Raw genomic sequence first — 20,121 nt, forward strand, 5'->3', positions numbered from 1 at the left:
TGTTTGTGTGTGAGAGACAGTGTGTCTCCCGAACAAGGCACCTCTCTGCCTCAGCGCACACGTGTGAGGGGAGCGTGTGTGTGTGTGTGTGTGTGTGTGTGTGTGTGTGTGTGTGTGTGTGTGTGTGTGTGTTTTTTTTGTTTTTTTTTTATGAAGGAGCGACACAGTGTGAAGGTGTACGGGTGTGAGGGTGTGTGACAGAGGCGCATGTGCGTATGTCAATGTGTGTGTGTGTGTGTGTGTGTGTGTGTGTGTGTGTGTGTGTGTGTGTGTGTGTGTGTGTGTGTGTGTGTGTGTGTAACTCCCTCTCTTGCTTGTTCACAGTGCATTACCGAGTGAGCGCAGGCAGCATGCTTCACATGCTCTCTCCGTCTCTCCCTCTCTCCCTCTCCCTCTCTCTCTCTCTCCCTCCCTCTCTCCCTCTCGCCTCCCCTTTGCTCTTCTTTCTCCCTCCCTTTTCTCCTCCCCCTCTGTCACTCTGATCCCTCCTTCAATGTCTGCGATTCAAAGTCGCTTCCTCCCCCACCCAGTCTCTCCTATTCTCTTCATCCCTTCTCTGGTACCAGACCAGGCCAGGCTGGGTCAGAGCTGGGGTGCTGCTGCTTCCTCCTCCTCCTCCTCCTCCTCCCCCCCTCACCTCCCAACTCCACCCTCCTACTCTTCCGTCCCACCCCAGCCTTCTCTGATGTGATGTTGGCTTAAAGAGACAAACTAAGCCAGGTTGGCAGTGCTGTGCTTTCTGCTACGACAAGGACGCATAGATGCCGTGACACTGTCGGAGTCAGTCAGTCGGAACCGTGCGTCACTGCCGTCACATCCTCCACACGTCTTTATAAAAAATAAAATAAAAAAATAAAAAGGCAGTCAGTCAGTCACACAAACGCACCGTCAAATACAGAACACAATCAAGCACAATAGAGCAAGGAGCTAGCAGTCAGATCAGACAGGTTGTGAACACGGCAACAGTTTGGTCAGGTGATTTTTTTTTTGGAGGTAAAACTACAAGAGTTGACCAAAATCTTCCCAATTGCAAGACCGCAGCAAACAGGGTTAGGTCAAAGTTGAACCAAGTCGGTCTACGATGGATGTTTACAAGCGACAGTTTCAGTAATCATTTAAGAATTCACCTTTGAATTCTCCCTGCGTCTCCCTGGTGAGTCCATTATTCTAAACCATGCTAGTCATAGGTCGGTCCACCACTTTGGTCCAGACTGAAATATCTCAATAACTATTTTATGGATTGCCATGTCATTTTGTACAGACATTCATGGTCCCCAGATAAGTATTCCTGCCTTGGTGCTCCCTGGTACTTTCCCTCCAGCACCACCGTGATATACACATCCCCATCACCCATAGCTCTACTTTGTGTTTAGTGCTAATTGGCAAATGTTTGCATGCTAACATGCTAAACTACTGTATATAGGCTTAACATCAGCACGTTAGCATCGTCACTGTGAGCCTGTTGCATGTAGCGAGGCCAACTCTTTTTTTTTTTTACGGATATAAAAGATGGCCAAAACTACATCCATCACTAATTACTGGACAGTAGCACAGGTGTCCATTTTAATCGTTCCCAATAACGAGTTTAATTAAGTCATGATGAAACCATTAGCGTCAATACAAGAAGGACATGAACTAATCAATGTCCTGCCAATTTTGATGAGGCATTTTTAAGATAATACAGAAAATGTAAAAGCATACATAGCCTATTTAACTATGTATCTGAAAAGATCAACACATTATAGCACTGTAGTCTAAACATTGATTTAAACTCAATCAATCTAATTTGTGTAAGCTAAAAACCTAATCACCTAATTTTCCAGCAATTACAATACGTTTGGCGTCGTGCTCTTTGACGACCGTTTCCTTGTTGGAAAAATAGCCAATCCAATTAGAGCTTTGCTGGCAGGATTAAGTACGGGGGTCGTCATCTTCCTGTGCCAGCACTAAGAAAAAAAATATATAAGGGCCACAAAAATGACGCCAAAAAAGGTTAGCATTGACACAATGTTAGAAACGTGGAATGAAAACAATTCAATCCGATCATCAGGCTAGGTTAAACACCTGAAGCTGTGTGGCCGCGTTGGGCTCAGTGGGTAGAGCAGGCGCACATATACTGAGAGGTTTATGCCTCGACGCAGAGGTCCAGGGTTCAAATCCGACCTGTGACGATTTCCTGCATGTCTTCCCCCTCTCTCTCCCCTTTCTCACCTAGCTGTCCTGTCAAAATTAAAAGGCAAAAAGCCCCAAAAAATTATCTTAAAAAAATTACACATCACAATGTGCCATTATCCTCTCTTACACAGAAAGTGTGGAGTTACCGGTATATTGTGTCGGTAACACCAGACTGGTGAAGAATAACTAAGAGCACTTTCAAGGATAAAGTGACCACACTGCTGCAAATAGTAAAAATATAGAATTCCCTCCCATTTGTGATACAAGTTTTGAATTAAACTATGATGACAGCAGAGCAACTGTGCCTCAGCCCCTGGAGCCGGCAGCGTTTCCCTGAGAAGGCAAATGTGAAATGATAGTGGGATTGCGTGATTGTAGACAGACCTGCTACTGGTCTCTCCCTCGCCGTTTCTGCTGGCCTAGCAGGAAACGAGAAGAGAAAACCCTGCAGGATTTCCCCCCACACACACAGACGCACGCACGCACACACACACACACACACACACACACACACACACACACACACACACACACCTCTAACGTATTGCAGTATCCTGAGCTGTTAAATAACGTAATTATCTCTCTCACTCTCCCTGTCCTTTCCTCTTACTGCACCATTGCTATCTTTTCCCAACTCCCCACCCAAGGGCATCCCTCACCCTCTCCCTCTCCCTCTTTTCAAAACCGAGCCTCCTAGTCTGGAAGTTGCCCCGCAATCTCCAGCGACAACACCGCCTCTTTAATCACACATTGGGCCAGCGCCGAGGCAGACAGTCGACTAGACTGTGGGAAAAGGCCCGGCAGCTTACAAAAGGACACCGTTTCAACAAGCAAGTAGAGGATGGAAACAGGTATGGACTATGGAGGCGAGATTTGGTTAAAAGGGGGTGTGGAGAGAAACAGACCCTGGTCAATTGCAATGAAGACATCACTCGGCAGAGGCGGGCCAAGACGAGGTGCAAAGAGTGCCAGAAGGGCTGCCAAGGAGAGAGCCACACAGCAGCCAAGGAGAGAGCCACAGAGACAGACAGAGAGAGACAAAGAGGGGAAAGAGAGGGCAAGACAGGGCTGGGTATCGTTCAAAACGTCTCGATACCGGTACCGATACCAATTCCTTTACGAAACCAATTTTATAAAACCCAATTCAACAAAAATCTTTTTATTTAGTTTTTCCTGCGTGTCTCTATGACATGTAACGTTAAGACAGCCAATCACAAACATTAGATCTTTCTTAGAAGCATGCTGCGTGCTTATTGGCTCACTGCGGCTGAGATTTGCCCATTAGGTATTGAAATTTGGTATTGAATGACGAGGCATTTTTCGATACTCGATACTAAGCAGGCAATCTGCTTGGTGCCTAAAATGTATCAAATTCGGCACCCAGCCTTAGGGCAAGAGAAGGTAAGCTATGTACAGAGTCAGTTTGGGTGCAACATCTGAGTGTGCAAGCCTGTATGTGGGCGTGCGTGTGTGTGTGTCCGTGCATGTGTGTGTGTGTGTGTGTGTGTGTGTGTGTGTGTGTGTGTGTGTGTGTGTGTGTGTGTTTTTTTATGTCCGTGCACGTGTGCGCCTGTGCCAATGCCATCCACGGGTGGCTGGACGTCAATCTGTTTCCTGAGCGAGTCAGTTTCCATCGGCAAATGCCTCTGAGGGTGACACCGTGATCAGGCCTGGCCAGCCACAGGGCAGCCAGCCACAGCATTGTTTTCCACCCGCCCTCCCCTTCCTCCACTCCATCCCTCCATCCATCCCTCCACCCTCTATCCTGTCACCCAGACTGACTGGCCCAGTTCTGTCTGCATGTCATCCTGAGCTCCATTCACAAGGTTCTTTAGTGGTAAAGTTAGGAGACCTTTAACACTACACAAATTATAAATAAATAAAAATACATGGAGCATTTACCAAAGAAAGATTCTGCATGAAAAATGCATGTTTTAAAACATCAAACTTTCAACAGTGTAACCAATCCACCTCAATGGAATCCCACAGATTCCCCCTCAAGTTCAACTCTGGTGAACTTTGAGAGTCCCAAATGATAATAGCATATCATTATTAGCTGTGTTGCACTGTCCAGTTGCATTTGGTCTCGCTTTGCCAGACCTTCCTCCACAGCGCTGCGGAGGAGGGTCTGGCTAGTCCACACAGCATTCCAGGATGGGAGAAAAACGTGCTCTGGTTTGTTGGCATTTCTTTAAACCAATCCCAATCATCTTGGGCGGCACTAAGCACCAGACGGAGCCACGGTGCCTCTGCAAAATAGCCTCGGGAAGGAACTTGTTTTGGTGGAACACGTGTACGTTCTAAAGTTGTTTTAGTCGTGCAACAGAAAACTCAGATTGGACAGATAGTCTAGCTAGCTGTCTGGATTTACCCTGCAGAGATCTGAGGAACAGTTAACCACAGTCCTCAGAAATCCACCAGAGGTTAGAACGCCAACACAAAGGAAGAGGAAGGTGACGGGCATCTGGCTGAAAAGAGGGAATTTCCAGCATCAACGGACCAATCCTGGAATCATTTGCAGAGTCAGACAGTTATGAGAGAGGCGTAAAAGGTACAAATAGGTCTTTTGAATAAACTGTGTTACTGTCCTGTTCATGATGAATGGATTTGTATCAAAAAAGATACTGTTTAGCAGTTAACAATTCACATAGCAGGTAGTGAACAACTGGATGTCGGTTCTTCGTGTGAGTGACCAAATCAGTGGTGTTGAAGGATTTTACACGCCGTCCCGCTTACTTTGACTTTGCACAGTGCAATTTGTGCGTCTTATTTGGGTTTGGCACATATAAAACAATAAAAATGTTTTAAAAAAAACAAACCCTGTGCCCCCCCCCCCAAAAAAAAAAAAAAAAAAAAAGAATATGCGTCAGTCATCTTTCTTATTGTGTCTTCCATCTACCTCCTCTCCACATGTAACCCATCCTAATCCCTCTCCTCCACTTTATATTAGCCATCTCATCGTCCCCCCCCATCGTGGCTCCTCATGTAACCCCTCTTCATTTCTCTCTCTGACACTGTAGAGGTGACTGGTCCTGTTTCGTCTCTCAGTCTAATCTTGGGCTCATTATGTAAAGGTATGTTGGCTCATTTGTTATTTCTGGCTCCAATGACCCTGATTAAGGCGGGTTTTTTGTCCCCCACCCCCTTCTCTCCGCCTCCATCCCGTTATCAGTTGCCGTTAATGATAGCAACACTGCCCCTCTTAGAGAAGGGTTCCTCCCTTCTGTTCTGAAGTAACAGACATTTCAATAATAAAAAGTGACTCACACAATAACCTGCAAGGATATCAGTTATATTAAACTGTCTGGAAAAATAGTGGCATCAGTTGTATCTATTTAAATATTGAGAAGTAAAAAAAAAGGCATGAATTGTTTTGTTTTTGTTGTTTTCCCTGAAACAGATGGGATGGGAAATATTTAGGTAAAAAACCTCAGACTTTGAGTTTGCATGACTGATCATAGTGTGAGTGTTTGGCTGTGGGCACTGGGCAACTCACTGATATTTAGATTTCGGTGGTGCAGCGAGGGCTGCAAAATGCCACAAGAAAAGAAAAGGAAGGGGAACAAAATTGCTCAATTTAATGCAAATAAAACTAGGTACTACGACATTTGGTAAGGATACTGCAGTGATACCAGTTATTTCTATTTTGTATAGGAATATGTCGTCTGAAAATCCAGCAAAGGAGGACAAACTTGCAAACAATAATATCTTGTGAAGGTTAATGTGAATTTGAGCGTTTCTTGCATGAAAGCTTGATTTTTTAGCCAGTAAATCTCAAGTTTAAGTGACTGCATCCTTTTGAACAAAAAAAAAAAAAAAGTGGGGGCCCCTTTTTTTTTTTGAGTATTTATTCAAACATTTGGCTTGACTTCTCTTTATAAGACACATCCTTGAACCTAAAATGACAGAATGGGCCGAATTCCAATGACTCTTCGAACGACATACATGTATTACTGCCGCACGGTGGCTGTTTTAAACACCTGACTGTAACATGTGACAACAGTGTTTCCTCTATGTTCATTTGACCGTGGCGGACCCCCACGGCAACATTTCTATGGGATTATTTTTGTGCCTTTAATTCCAAGCAAAACTTCTCAAGTATCAAACAAAAAATACTAACTCAAGCAAAAAAAGTGTCACCTCAAAGGTAAAACTTAAAACTTGCAAACAAAACATTTGTGTAGTTGTAAACTATTGGTCTTATATTTGTTTGATATTATTATGTCCTTTTTTTTTTTTTACAGTTCCCTCTGCTTCTTTCTCAATGATCGGTCTTTTGCTGTCTCATCACGTTTGCAGTTTTGCTCCCAGCTTTCGCGTTTGCGCTTCCAGATTCTTTGTTTGCAATTCTGACACAAATCTCTCGCGTGGGCAGGTCTTACAAGGGTGCGTCCCCATTGGCTAATTTGTGTTAAGTTTGAGTGACAGCTCAGCCTCAGTTACCGCAGGTAAACTAACGTTATAGACTCAGAGTCTGGTCTGGAGGATACACAAGCCACTCCACAGCGGATTCCTACAAGATTAATAAAGTGTAAGTATTGATCATATATATTATCCGTGATCTACGTTGCAAGCATGGTTATTAGACGTTTGTTGTTTCGTTGTGTTACGTAACTAGCTAGCTAATAAAGCTGTTTAAGTTAGCTAACTGCTAACGTTATCTAAAACTTGTAGCCAGCGGCTACGTTACTGAGCTAATTTACCATGGGAATCATGTATTCTTCGTGAGGCCTTACTCAATGGAGCTGTATTAATTATCGTCTTCTCTCTGTAGAGACCTGCAGGACCCGAGCAGAGCTACGATGCTCTCCCAGGTAACGTAGCTATATTATGGTCTATTAGGAAAAATTATTATCCAGCTAACTACAAATTGTTGTGGTTGCTAATTGGCCTGATAATACACAATGCTAGGGTATTGGTTAAGTTGTACAATGTAGAAGCTGTGAATGTAATATATTATATCTAGAGGTTGACACATACATTAGATAATGTTCCATCTGTACACACTGTTTCTTCTTTCTTTGCACTACTTCATGGCAGATAACGGACGTATTTTTTGTATATTTTAGCGCTGTAAACATAGATATAGAACAGTATCTATGGCTGTAAATGTCAACAATATTTAGAATTAATGCATATTGTTACTACTGTCAAAACTATGTACTTTAACTAACACACCAAGCCCTTGACAAATACTTTGCTTAGTGATCCTTATGGTTTGATGTGATGTGCATGTGTCCTGGTGGCTGGTTAAATTCAACATGAAGCCATATCTTACTTTACACATGTAGTCAACGTGGAGGTAGGGATCTAGAACGTGTGATCAATAACATTCCAGAAATAAGTGTTCCAGTAGTGTTCAGGAAAGCTAGAAAAATGTTTATACAGTGCAGGCTTTATTACAATCATTTATTATTGAGCTAATTCCAAACACTTTTTTTTAATCATCCAATAAGGTACTCTTTACAATAAGAAGTCAAAGCAGTGAAGGACTTCAGCCACATCCCTGCCCTTCAGAGAACTGTCCTGCAGAAAAGGCTGTCGTCCAGACTGGAGCGGTGGGCCATCAGTGAGCTCAGGAGACCAGATGATCCCAGGCGTCCAGGAGTTGTGTGTGATATTCCTGCACCACCCTCAGAAGTGTTGTTGCAGACACAAGTCCGCAGAGAAATACAGCTTGCCTTAGGTGAAACTGAATATGTGAAATATATACATAACCCAATTACTCAGTATGTTTGTTTATTGTTGGTGATGAAAAACGGATCCTGTCCTGTGATGTACTGCAAATAATGACTGACACTGAGTTCCAGCTTCTTCTACCACCGGGGCCCCAGAAAAATACATTCAAATATCCATTATGTATGTGAAGTTTTATATTGGACTAAAAATAAAGCATTATAATAGTCTCAACCTTATTTCCTGTATTATATAATGAACCAAACAGACAAGGGTGAATGTAAAAAAGTGTTTTAATATATTATGTGCATTTTAAAATATAATTACAGTAACACAATGTAATAACAAATTAAATTACAGGAAAGTATACTATAGTAGGATATATTGACATACAATGGACTTAGAAACTACAAGAAAACTTAAGAAAAAGGTTATTGTAAGTGTTCATTGAGTATCTCAGCAAAATATGATCAATACATACTCGATTGGTCTATACCCTGGCTGTTTGAAGCCTTAGCACACGTAGTGTTTCCTCCACAGATAGACCAAAGGCTCCTCTCCCTCTGCTGCTCCCACATCCTCCTGGTTGGTCTGCCTGCTGCCTGATTTGAGCTGTGATAGAAAATTATAACAAAGTTCCTTACACAAATCAAATGGTAACAAAGTTCATATTGATAACTGCGGCTTAGCTTGGGTGATTTACAATTAAAATAACTTGCTTTTAAGTAGCCATTAGCAAATGTGTAGGCTTTAAAAACACTATGAACATTTTCCTTATGCTGACCTGCTTGCAAATGCAACAGAAGACATGTAATTAGAGTTAGGATAGCCAGTCTGTGTCATAACTAGGAAAGTACAGATGAGCACAAAACTATAAAGATGAACCAGTTAAGCAGTGCTAACACTGCATTTGTACTGTATGTGTCAACCTATAGATATAATACATTATATTCACAGCTTCTACATTGTACAACTTAACCAATACCCTAGCATTGTGTATTATCAGGCCAATTAGCAACCACAACAATTTGTAGTTAGCTGGATAATAATTTTTCCTAATAGACCATAATATAGCTACGTTACCTGGGAGATCATCGTAGCTCTGCTCGGGTCCTGCAGGTCTCTACAGAGAGAAGACGATAATTAATACAGCTCCATTGAGTAAGGCCTCACGAAGAATACATGATTCCCATGGTAAATTAGCTCAGTAACGTAGCCGCTGGCTACAAGTTTTAGATAACGTTAGCAGTTAGCTAACTTAAACAGCTTTATTAGCTAGCTAGTTACGTAACACAACGAAACAACAAACGTCTAATAACCATGCTTGTAACGTAGATCACGGATAATATATATGATCAATACTTACACTTTATTAATCTTGTAGGAATCCGCTGTGGAGTGGCTTGTGTATCCTCCAGACCAGACTCTGAGTCTATAACGTTAGTTTACCTGCACTGAGTCTGAGCTGTCACTCAAACTTTCCCTTAACACTCATTAGCCAATGGGGACGCACCCTTGTAAGACCCGCCCACGCGAGAGATTTGTGTCAGAATTGCAAACAAAGAATCTGGAAGCGCAAACGCGAAAGATGGGAGCAAAACTGCAAACGTGATGAGACAGCAAAAGACCGATCATTGAGAAAGAAGCAGAGGGGACTGTAAACAAAAGGACATAATATCAAACAAATATAAGACCAATAGTTTACAACTACACAAATGTTTTGTTTGCAAGTTTTAAGTTTTACCTTTGAGGTGACACTTTTTTTGCTTGAGTTAGTGTTTTTTGTTGATACTTGAGAAGTTGCTCGGACTTGCCCCCCACTGCTAAAAAAAAATCCTAAAAAGGAAACACTGGACAACGGTGGCTGTTTTAATCATGTGTCCGCTCTAGGGCTGGGCATCGTTCAAAATCTTTCGATCCGGTGCCAATTTCGATACCTCGGTTTCGATGCCGGTTCCTTAACCTGACAAGCCAGACCCACATCAAGATGTTGGGTCTGGGAACTCCCCATTGGCAGGGCTCAATCCGAGGGGCGGGATAAATGGTTGTCTTTCATATTCCCTCTGCACTTATAGCCAACCAGAGCAACGCTAGTTGATAGATTAAAGTTTTGCCATATCCGGTCGGCAAAACTCAGAATTCACGCGGAACCGTCGCAACTCTGCCGTCCTTATGTTAAGCCCGCCCACCGACTCTATACACGATGTGATTGGCCTGACCAGAAATTGTTTTTTTCCAGCTCGCAAGCCAACGGAGAGTTGCTAGATTGACCCAGGCTGCGTCTAGATTTATAGGCTACTCAACGATGCTTTTTTCGAAACCATAAGTTTTAAAATTATACCATTTCAACATCAACAAAAATACATTAAACACAAAACTTTTCTTTTCCACCTTAATTGTGAATCAAAACAGTCTGGTTAAAAATCTGGTAACACTGCTCATCAGAGTAACATTAATAAAACTGGTTGTGCTTTTGGATAGGGGTGCGCCAGTCAGATACTCAGGATTGGTATCATTCCGAACTTGGCCAAAATTAACAAAAACATGAACATATAAATATTAAATAAATAAACAAATGGCATTGTGTACAGGCTAATATTGAACGAACTAAAATGCATAGGAATGTAAACAACAAAGATTTTTTAGGTCAAATTGTATAATGACACAAACCTTTAACAACAAACTTGGTGACTGCCCTGTTGTCAATATTGAACTAATGTAGAACGAATTAAAGTCTGCCTTGCCTTACACCCTCAGCCTGTCAGTCAGTCCCAAGGGCATAGAAACCACTGTAGTGCCTGCTTGTCTCAGAGGAAGTGTAACGTCAAAAGCACTGCGACCGCTTTTGGCTCGCCATTAATATCATATCACACCAAACGCTGTCTGCGTGAAGTTTTGAAAAACCGTAACCACACTTGAAACCACTTTATCAGCATTGCCATGACTCACTGCGACTTCAACCAAACTGCAAAGCCCACGTGGTTTGCTCGAGTTTACGCCATCCGCACCTCTGCGCGCGCGTGTGCTCTGCTCTCTGTCAATATGCAGAGCGGACAGATAAGCTTACGCGCTCAGAGGCTTTTGGAACCGAAATTTGGCACTCAATACTCATAGGATCGGAGCTATTTAGGTCGGTGCCATAAAAGTATCAACGTTCGGTGCCCAGCCCTACAGCGCTCTATGTAACGTAACGTCCGCCGTTTTAAACATGTAGTTAACATTGTGAAACTAGACTAGTTAAGGCAACCAAAATCCTTAGGATTAGGGAATCCTCAGGGATTGACAATGAGACGCTTAAAACTACTAAACTGAGGAGGTAATCGCCTCACGGAATAAGGTCTGAAAAAGACATAAACCCAAAAATAACTAAATAACTACTGCGGCCACGAGAGGTGGCCGTCTGACAGCGAATGTAAATATAGGTCGCTGCTTGTAAATTCAATCTATACGGTCGTTTTCTGAGTGAGGACCGTCTGGTTAATGGAAAGTCAAAGTGGTGAACAGTAGGGCTGGACGATTAATCGAAAATGATTTGACATCGAAATTTTGAAGCGGTTATCGACGTGTTTTTCCCATGACGATAATTTCGATAATGTATTTCTGTTGACAGGCCTACTTTCTCCTTATAAACATTCAACCGCGTGTGCATGGTCCGAAATTAACACGCGCAAGTCGCCAAATGCGGGGGCAGTCCGACACACACACATACACACACAAACACTGGCACACACATCAGGCACCAGCCACTACCTTCTGTTTACCGATAGCTAGCGTTTAACTCAGGCTAATTAATTAGCTAGTAAGTGGCGAGTTTTGGCAGCCAGGTTTCCAAAAGAAAGCACAATGAAATTAGATGTTAACCGATCATTAACCGTTAACTGACGAGCAGGAAACGGAGTCCCAGTTCACCCGTCCGGGAGGCTCTGGCACTTTCCACACTCCGTGTCCGCAGACAGCTGTAGGCGTGTAGGGGTGCTGATGTTTTGTCGGACACATGCAGCCACTTTCCTGAAACTGCTCGCGGGACTGACACAAGTCCAGAGCGGCCCGCGGGGTGTATGTCCGAAGCCCTGTCTCCAGCGCCTCCACCTGCAGGTTGTCAGCTGTGTGTCTGCCTGCTATACTCCCAGACGGCTGATTTAACTCGCCGGTCCTCATGGATATACTTTCATGTGTCACTTAGCTCTCCACAAGCAGAAAAAAAGAGGAGCTTAAAACGCAACTTGCTGGTTCAAAGTTAGGACTAACAAGTTCATTAGCAGTTAAGAAATAGATTGTATAGCCTATTTACATTTTTATCATGCAAAAGACGTTTTTTTAAACTTTACACAACAACAAAAAAACGCAGTGTCCGTCGTCGAATCACAAAATAATTAAATTATCGTTAGAGGTAAAATGTGCAATGAATTGGGATTTTGATTTTAGGTCATATCGTGCAGCCCTAGGGAACAGTACTTCAAATAAATAAATCTGATGTCACCAGTTCACCATTCGTATAAATAAATGCTTGGTTAGCATTCACGTTTCATATCTGTTCTTACTGTGGAGCAAAGTCGGCTGGGGGAGGGGTGGATGAGTGTGGATAGAAGAATAGAAGAAGAGATGAGGCCAGAAGGAAGTGTGGGAGGTTGAAGCCTCGAATTATATAGATTAGTATGGGACAGCCAATCTGCACAGATCTGAGGAGATGAGTACAGAGACAGGAGGAGTCAACGGAGTCACAACAGGGATAGATCGAGACACACAGAGAGCAAGAAGCCCGAGGCTAATTCATAAAGAAAGACTGATGTTGGCGAAGAAAGCAAAGAAAGGTATTTGGGCGCATGATGGAAATGCACAAAAATCAAGCAGTGTGTAACATACATTCAAGCAATCGCGCTGTATAGAGAACAATTGTACAGTGTAGGAAGAGCTATGGGACATATAGCTCCGGATTTGTCATGCCGACATCAGCGATCGCATGGAGGGAGCCAAGGGCGCTAAAACATTATGGCTTTAGATGTCAACCTACGTCCTGCCAAGAATTGGTGTCACAGATAAATATACCCAATAAAAAGATGGAAAAACACACACAGTGCATCTATAAAACCACAAATAGAGCCATGTCAAAGAGGTTGAAAAGTGCAGGTTTGTCATTTGCGTGTTTTATGAACTGTGTTGAACTGAGTTTGTGTCAGTCAGGGTGTGTGTGTGTGTGTGTGTGTGTGTGTGTGTGTGTGTGTGTAGGTGTTGCACCATCTGTGTGTTACCCCCTGCTCACCTCTAAATCCCTGGATACAGCGGTGGATTAGACGCTCGTAAACTATGCCTCAGCTGCGCTGTGCTCCCTCAAATAATGCAATAACGCACCATCCCTCTGTGTCAGTCAGTGCCTGTTAACCGGCACCAGTCCGAGACAAATGGGCCCCAAATTGGGATTGATATGGAGGGATTTTCTGTGCAGGGGATCTTTAATGAACACATAATGCAGGTATGCGCGGCTTTGGGCTCCCTAGATATTGCAAATAAAACTGGTGACAGCAAGCGAGACTGGACTAGGCTGCTAATGTGTGGTTAGCATTTTTTTCAGTACTATTTCACAGAGTTGATTATGTTGACAATTCCTCATGAATTTACCAGACATATTGCAAAAAAATATAAAAACTGATCCTCAGCCTGGAGGTTGTGCAATCATTTTGAGGGATTTATTATTTTTAATACTTTGCAAATAAAAACATTTGGGAGTCAGTTGCTCCTGGGATTGCAGTAGTAAAAAAAATGGGATCAGAATAATCTGAAAAAGTCAAAAAGTCACATACATGTATCAGCTACATTACAGTTGTAATCCTTTTCCATGACACCAAACCCCATTTTTTATACTATTTAAGGTTGGCATATTTCCTGCTATAGCCATTTGAACATTGACTTCTCTATAGCAGTTTTTACTTTGTAGTGGTAGAGTCCATCAATAGCAAGAGTTAACACCCCTATCAAGGAATTTTTTTTTTGTTACAATATATGATGGGAGAGACAAAACACACCCTTCTGAACGCGAGTGCAGAACTCAGATGTTATGCACTTGAGTGCTCTCATTAAATGTCGACGTCAATACTATGTTTTGGATAAAGCATGCCACTGAAGATGATTTTTCTAGCTATTGAAAGAAAGGTTGCGGTTCTGGTCTGGTCCTTGTGGATTACATTTCACTGAAATTGTACAATTTCCCAGGAAAAACAATTTATTGATTTGAAGATGTCACTTTGGACTATGGGATACATCTTGGAAACTAGGATGGACATGTTTGAATGAAAAGAAAAATATTGAAGACAATGGAGCAGAGTTGGTTTTTTTGTCCCCCTGCCACAGTGGCTGGTGAATTCCAAAATTGACCAACCACCGAATTAATTACCATGGTTTTTTTGGCTGGTGAGTGAAGCCACTTGCATATTTTACCAGCATTTGGCTGGGGGCTAATTTCCAACCCTGCAATGGAGTATAATAATATTAGTCAATAGTTACAGCCAGTAGTGGCAGCAGACTACTAGTAGCTAACTGTGGGTGGGGGAGCTAAGGGAGAGCTTAATTAGTAATAGCATGTGTTAAACATTTTGTCCTGACGTCCATTTGATCAAACCAGCATGCTTTTGTATATTAAACCCACTGTGACTGTACAGACACCACTAAAACACTGACTGCACCATTAACTATGCAGACATGTGCAGTTACAGAAAAAAACACTTTTTATACAGTCAGAAGCCACTCCACATAGAGAGCCGAAGTCACGCCCTTCTACTTCCGGCCAATGGGACCTATCTTTCGAAAAAAAATATGAACGGGAGTCAATGGAGAGATAATAACGATTTTTGATCCCGTTTGAATTGAGCCATGGATTACAAATATGATGTTCGTCAATTTAAAAGATAATTTTTCAACCGGAGAAACTCTGTTTATTGTTAAACATTTTTTAAGTATAAGACTGTGAAAACACGTAATTACAAAGACTACACACTTCAAGTTACGTTGTTTTTCTGACTTGCCAGCGTTCACATAGTCGGGATGCGTGTTCTTCTTCTTCTGTTATATTGGCGTTTGGCATAACAACTTGTTGCATACTGCCACCAACGGTTGGGCGTAGCCTAAAGCATCAGGTGTGTGAAAACATGGAGGCCACAACAACAAAAGATTTGCTGCTGTTTTCTTATACGAGCATCCAAACAGCACATGGACAGGTGTCTGTGTTATCTGCAGGACAACGAACGGGGAAGGACATGTATAAGGTTTAGTTTTTTTATACAAAGGCTTATTTATGGATAATGTCTGTGTATGTTTCTTGGCAGAGGCATTTGTCCACAATAAACAGTTTATTGTCATTGAAATATTTTCAGTGAACCAAAGTCTCCTACATCAAACGTCAGTTGTCAACAACGCGTCACCAACTGGGAAACTCGATTATGAAAATCCAGCCCGAGTTTCCCACCTCTGATTCCCACAGGAAGTGGCGTGAATAATGACGTTTTAACTGTGAAAAATGTTTTTCCGATGTCTATGAACGCAGCATTCGCCTCACAGCAGGAAAGCCATCATCACTTCCTTGTGCTAACAAACCTAGACAACCATACGTATTAACGGAAAGGCACCACCCACTGACAAGAATGCACACTCGGCTCAACTGTAACTGCAAGACCGCACTAACCGGAGGCTTATTATCTCATCACCAATGGTCAACATACAGTATAGAAAACACGACATGAGCTGGCACACACAATACATAAACTGTCCAAACAATAATACTAAAAGGTCCTTAATTGACAGCGTAGTCAGATTAAAGAAATACGTACTCACTGGTCACAGAAGAACACCGTTACAGCCTCAATGTCCACATCTTTAGTCCTCACGGAGCCCACGTAGCTTCTTCTCGCCACCGCTCCGGTTCCTCGGGTGGGTCTTGTCTTTGGCCGATGTAAAGCACAAAAAACTCCGTTCGCGTGCAGCTGATGTGACAGACAATGTCAAAGAGACACACAGAGCTTTAATATTCCGGAAAAGCATCCTTAAATCTCCTTAAATACACAACATGGAGTTATCGGTCATCTAGCTAATTCTGTTTTTACAGACGTCGACACAACACCGGGCGGGATGGTGAAGTTCAGCAGACTTAGCTAGCTAGCTAGAACTTCACCATCCCGCCCTGGTTACTCCATAATGTTGTGACATTGGTCTGCATCAGAATCAACTTTCTCCGTCGTTCTTTTTAACAGAACAACAACAACGTTACATAACTTACCACACAGCGGAAAAAAAACTGCAGATTATTTGTACTCTCGGCTAACGTGTAGCTAGTTTAGCTAGCCTCTAGCTAGCTAGCACAGCCAGCGGGGAAGTGGGCGTCTCTCTGAGTGACAACAGCACGCATGAGCTTTGAGCAACCAATCAAAAGACGAGGTCAAACTGGGGTCGATTTCGCATTAAATTACTACAATTATTATACTTATTTTAATATGAATTAATTTTGTGAGATTCACTTTCATACACATGTTTGATTAAAAACAAATCATTTCATTTTTATGCATTTTTATAAGGATAAAGAAGGTTTACAGGTGGCATAAACACTGAGCATAGATATCTATCGCTGCTATGGAAAAAATCTAAAATCACAATATCATTGACCAAATACCTCAATATCAATATTGCGGCGATATTGTAGGGTTGTCAATTGGTGCTTACAAAGAAATATTTACACAATGAGATTTTTGATAAATAATCATCATTATTATATCACAATGTGTGTATATAATAAGTAAGTGGGTGAAGGCAAATAATAAATAAACTATACATTATAGTTGAGCAAAAGGGCGATCCCCCACAGCAATAGAGCCAAAAGCCAAGAGATAAGGGTTAACAAACGTTTTTCTTTTTGCACAGGTAGGCTATAAAGTAAACTGAGTAGAGTAATTATTCTCTTTAATTGAACTTAAGTTACGCCACTGAAAACACCATCATATCCTCCTTATTTGAAAAGGGACATCCTGTAGAGCAGGGGTCTTAAACATTTTTGAAGCGAAGGACCCAATAACTAAAAGAGAGACGGAGCAGAGACCCCCCCCCCTACTACATATTGTATGAAATTAAGTTGCATATTAAACTGGGCCTACAATAACATGTAGGGCGGCCTAAAGCCTTTATACATACCTTCTTTGCATAAAATCCTAAGCTATTAAAATAGCCTAATAATTGTTGGCATCCTTTGGGGGTTAACTGTATCTGTGGATGGCTACCTTAGTGACTACCTTACCTATAGGCCACTAAGCCTATCATCAGCGTGGATTTATATTTGCTAATAATATGTTGGATTCATGTTAAGAACTTTCAAAAATTGACAATAATTTGGAGGCTGCCCTGCATTGACTCTTAGGACCCCCTAGGGGTCCCGGACCCTCTGTTGATGGTCCCTTCTGTAAAGAGCTCAACCTCTGTATGATTAACTCTGCCTATACAGCAGCTAATCTTACACCCATTCAAGCCAGTAAGTCAGTGGTCCAAACACCAGGCAGCCATCCAACATGCAGCTACACCAGAGAGAGCGAAATGGCCTGCTATCCAAAACCCTACCGACCAGCCAGGTAGAACCAGATGCAGCAGGGTTTGTGGAGCTGAGCTGTATTCTTACCCAGAACAAATGCTAGTCAGCCACACAGTGCCACTAGCACAATAACGCCACGTTACTGCACAGTGCAGAGTAAAATCCACACAAGAGGGTGGAAAGGCCTCTAGGTTGGGGTTTATTGCTTATTATGAAAAATGAAAGAAATCAAGTTAACTATTTACCTTGTTGCCTTTTTTTAAGTATCATTCATCCAGTCCCATCAAATTGACGCTCTAATTTGTGACTGTGCAAGGACAAGACACTGCTTTCGGCACGCAGAGTGTTTATCTGAGTCAGTGAGTGCAGTAAAGCATGCCTCCCCTCATTTCTGTCTGCAATATGAGACAAGTAACAAGACAGGGGCCCAGAGAAATACATTCAAGATTCTATGAACAAACTCACACTGTGTCATACACAGCTCAGGGCTGCAGACTGGAACCAAAATGGCAATTAATGCGAGTACAGGTGCCGTTAGGTGTAATTAAAAAAAGAAAAGGTGCAAGGTGTGACATGCGATGTTTGCCATTAGTATTCCCAACCATATAAAGTGGCATTGAACTTGTTGCTTGTTTTGTTTCTTCGCTGTAAAAAAAAAAAAAGAATACCATCTGTTTAAAATGCGGTTTTTACAAAGAAAGTATGACATCTTCTATTTAATTAAAGCCTGGATTCAGGACCCTATTTCATCGCCTGATATTAATTGAGCCATCTACAAAACGGTTTCAACAAACACTATTTGTACTGTCAGACAACAGAGTCCATTTATTTTGCCTCGAGCAAACATTGCGTGCTATTAAGAGCTTCATTAGCTTTGAGGTTTGGCAGGACTTGTTTTTTTCATAAATATTGCACTTCCCTCAGTCGCCATTCATTTTAGCAAAGCCACACCATGGACTGTTTCGGTGCCTTTATTTCCTGAGAGGTGAAGGTGTAATGATGCCTGGTCAAGGTTGTTGTTCCTGCCAGTGGCAACTTAGAAAGCCAAACACCTATCAGGATTTTGAAAAAGAATGATAGGATGAAATATTGTTTGAGTATTTTTCTAAGCACCAAATGCCGGCATTGGCTGTTTACTAATGTGATTTGGCCATTCAGACAGCAGAGAGAAATGAATGGTAAAGGACAAAAAAAGGACACCGAACGGTAAAGGACAACAGAGCCATTCACTGATAGAGGGCCTTCATTACGAAAGGACAAGACACTAAATTAAACAGGTAAAGGACTCAACATGAGTTGACCTTCTCACAAATAAGTTCCAATCAAATATCTTCCATTACAAATTAAGATTTTTGCACACAAAACACATGTAGTTTATAAAATAAGATGTTTAAAAAAAAAAGTCCAGCGGAAATGATAAGCCGATTAAAGCTACAGTGGGTAGTTTCTGTCTCCCCCACGAGGAATTCTAAGTAATGACAACAAAAGTGTCGGCGCGTCCACATGATACAAGCCGTCGGTGATCGCGCACCACCACGCAGTTGCTAGTTGCCAAGGAGGACACGAAGGATTAAAAAAATAGCATGATGGACTCTTCAGAAGAGCTCATTATCTTCACTTGAGTTTCTGCGTGGGAAAGTCACCGGACGACACAATCTTCTGAACATAGCCATACTGAGAAATCCAGAGAGAGTTGTGTAGAGCTGAGAGTCTTAATTAGCTTTGTAGCAACTCATTTGGCGATGGCTTTAATGTAACGGACGTTCAATAATATCAAAAAGTTACGCACCCACCTAAGCATTAATCACTTCGTTGATTGACAGAACAGTTTGGATCGTTTCCATTTTCTAAAATATGAGGATTTCTCTGCATTTTACTTTTAATACTTTAAGTACATTTTCCTGATGATACTTACATACTTTTACTTCAGTAACATTTTCAATGCAGGAATATTACTATAACAGACAATGTTATTGTGTGGTATTAGTACTTTTACTTAATTAAAGGATCTGTATACTTCTTCCACAACTGGCTGAATCCACACTGTACTGCTGTGACTGTGTATTAGACAGTCTCAGGTGTTTGCAGGCATGTCAGGTTCTGCAGCTTGAATAAGGCCAACTCATCCTCAATTCATTACTTTCAGTTTAAGAAATAAAAAAAATAAAAAATCTCATCTCAAAGTGTCCTTCCACTGTCTAGTGTTGTTAGATTTTCACAAATCACACCAGGAAATAGTAGTTATAATTACATTTACCCACTTCAGTTGACAGCTTGTTGGCCCTCTTTTAGAGCCCCCAAAATATATTGGGCTATTAAGTTGTTAAAAGCCTTGTTGTGGATGAGAGTGTGTTCTTACTCATCTTGTCTCATTAAGGAAATGTTGAGAAATCCCTCAAAATGAGTTTGCGGCCAACATTTGAGTACAACACTAAAGTATAGCACTGACAGCCATGCTGCCCAACAGAGCAGCAACAAAACGCAGTAATTACACGAGGGTCAAACATGAATGAAGACCAGGATCTGACTTTTTGACATTTTTACCAAATATTCCACAGAAATGTGTAATTTCTGAGAAACGTGTGTACAATTTGGAACTTATTCAATTCAATTCAATTCAATTTCATTGTCATTGACACAATGAGCAGGCACATACTGTATGTAACGAAATGTAGGTCATTGCTTTCAAACAAACAGTGCACGTACACAGT

At 41.8% G+C, this 20,121-nt stretch overlaps 1 protein-coding gene across 1 annotated transcript in view; it reads right to left on the reverse strand.

The window, feature by feature from the left end:
• fgf11a (fibroblast growth factor 11a) overlaps nucleotides 1-16,227 on the reverse strand; it is a 148,545-nt gene extending 132,318 nt beyond the window's left edge. Inside the window, exons 1-2 of the mRNA XM_039822932.1 lie at nucleotides 16,115-16,227; nucleotides 15,673-15,821 (exon numbers count right to left, since the gene is read on the reverse strand). The gene's annotated coding sequence lies outside the window, so the exon portion shown is untranslated. The remainder of the gene's footprint in view (nucleotides 1-15,672; nucleotides 15,822-16,114) is intronic.
• Nucleotides 16,228-20,121: the final 3,894 nt, after the last annotated feature.

Source organism: Perca fluviatilis, chromosome 14 (assembly GCF_010015445.1).
Source record: "Perca fluviatilis chromosome 14, GENO_Pfluv_1.0, whole genome shotgun sequence".
Classification (NCBI taxonomy): Eukaryota; Metazoa; Chordata; class Actinopteri; order Perciformes; family Percidae; genus Perca; species Perca fluviatilis.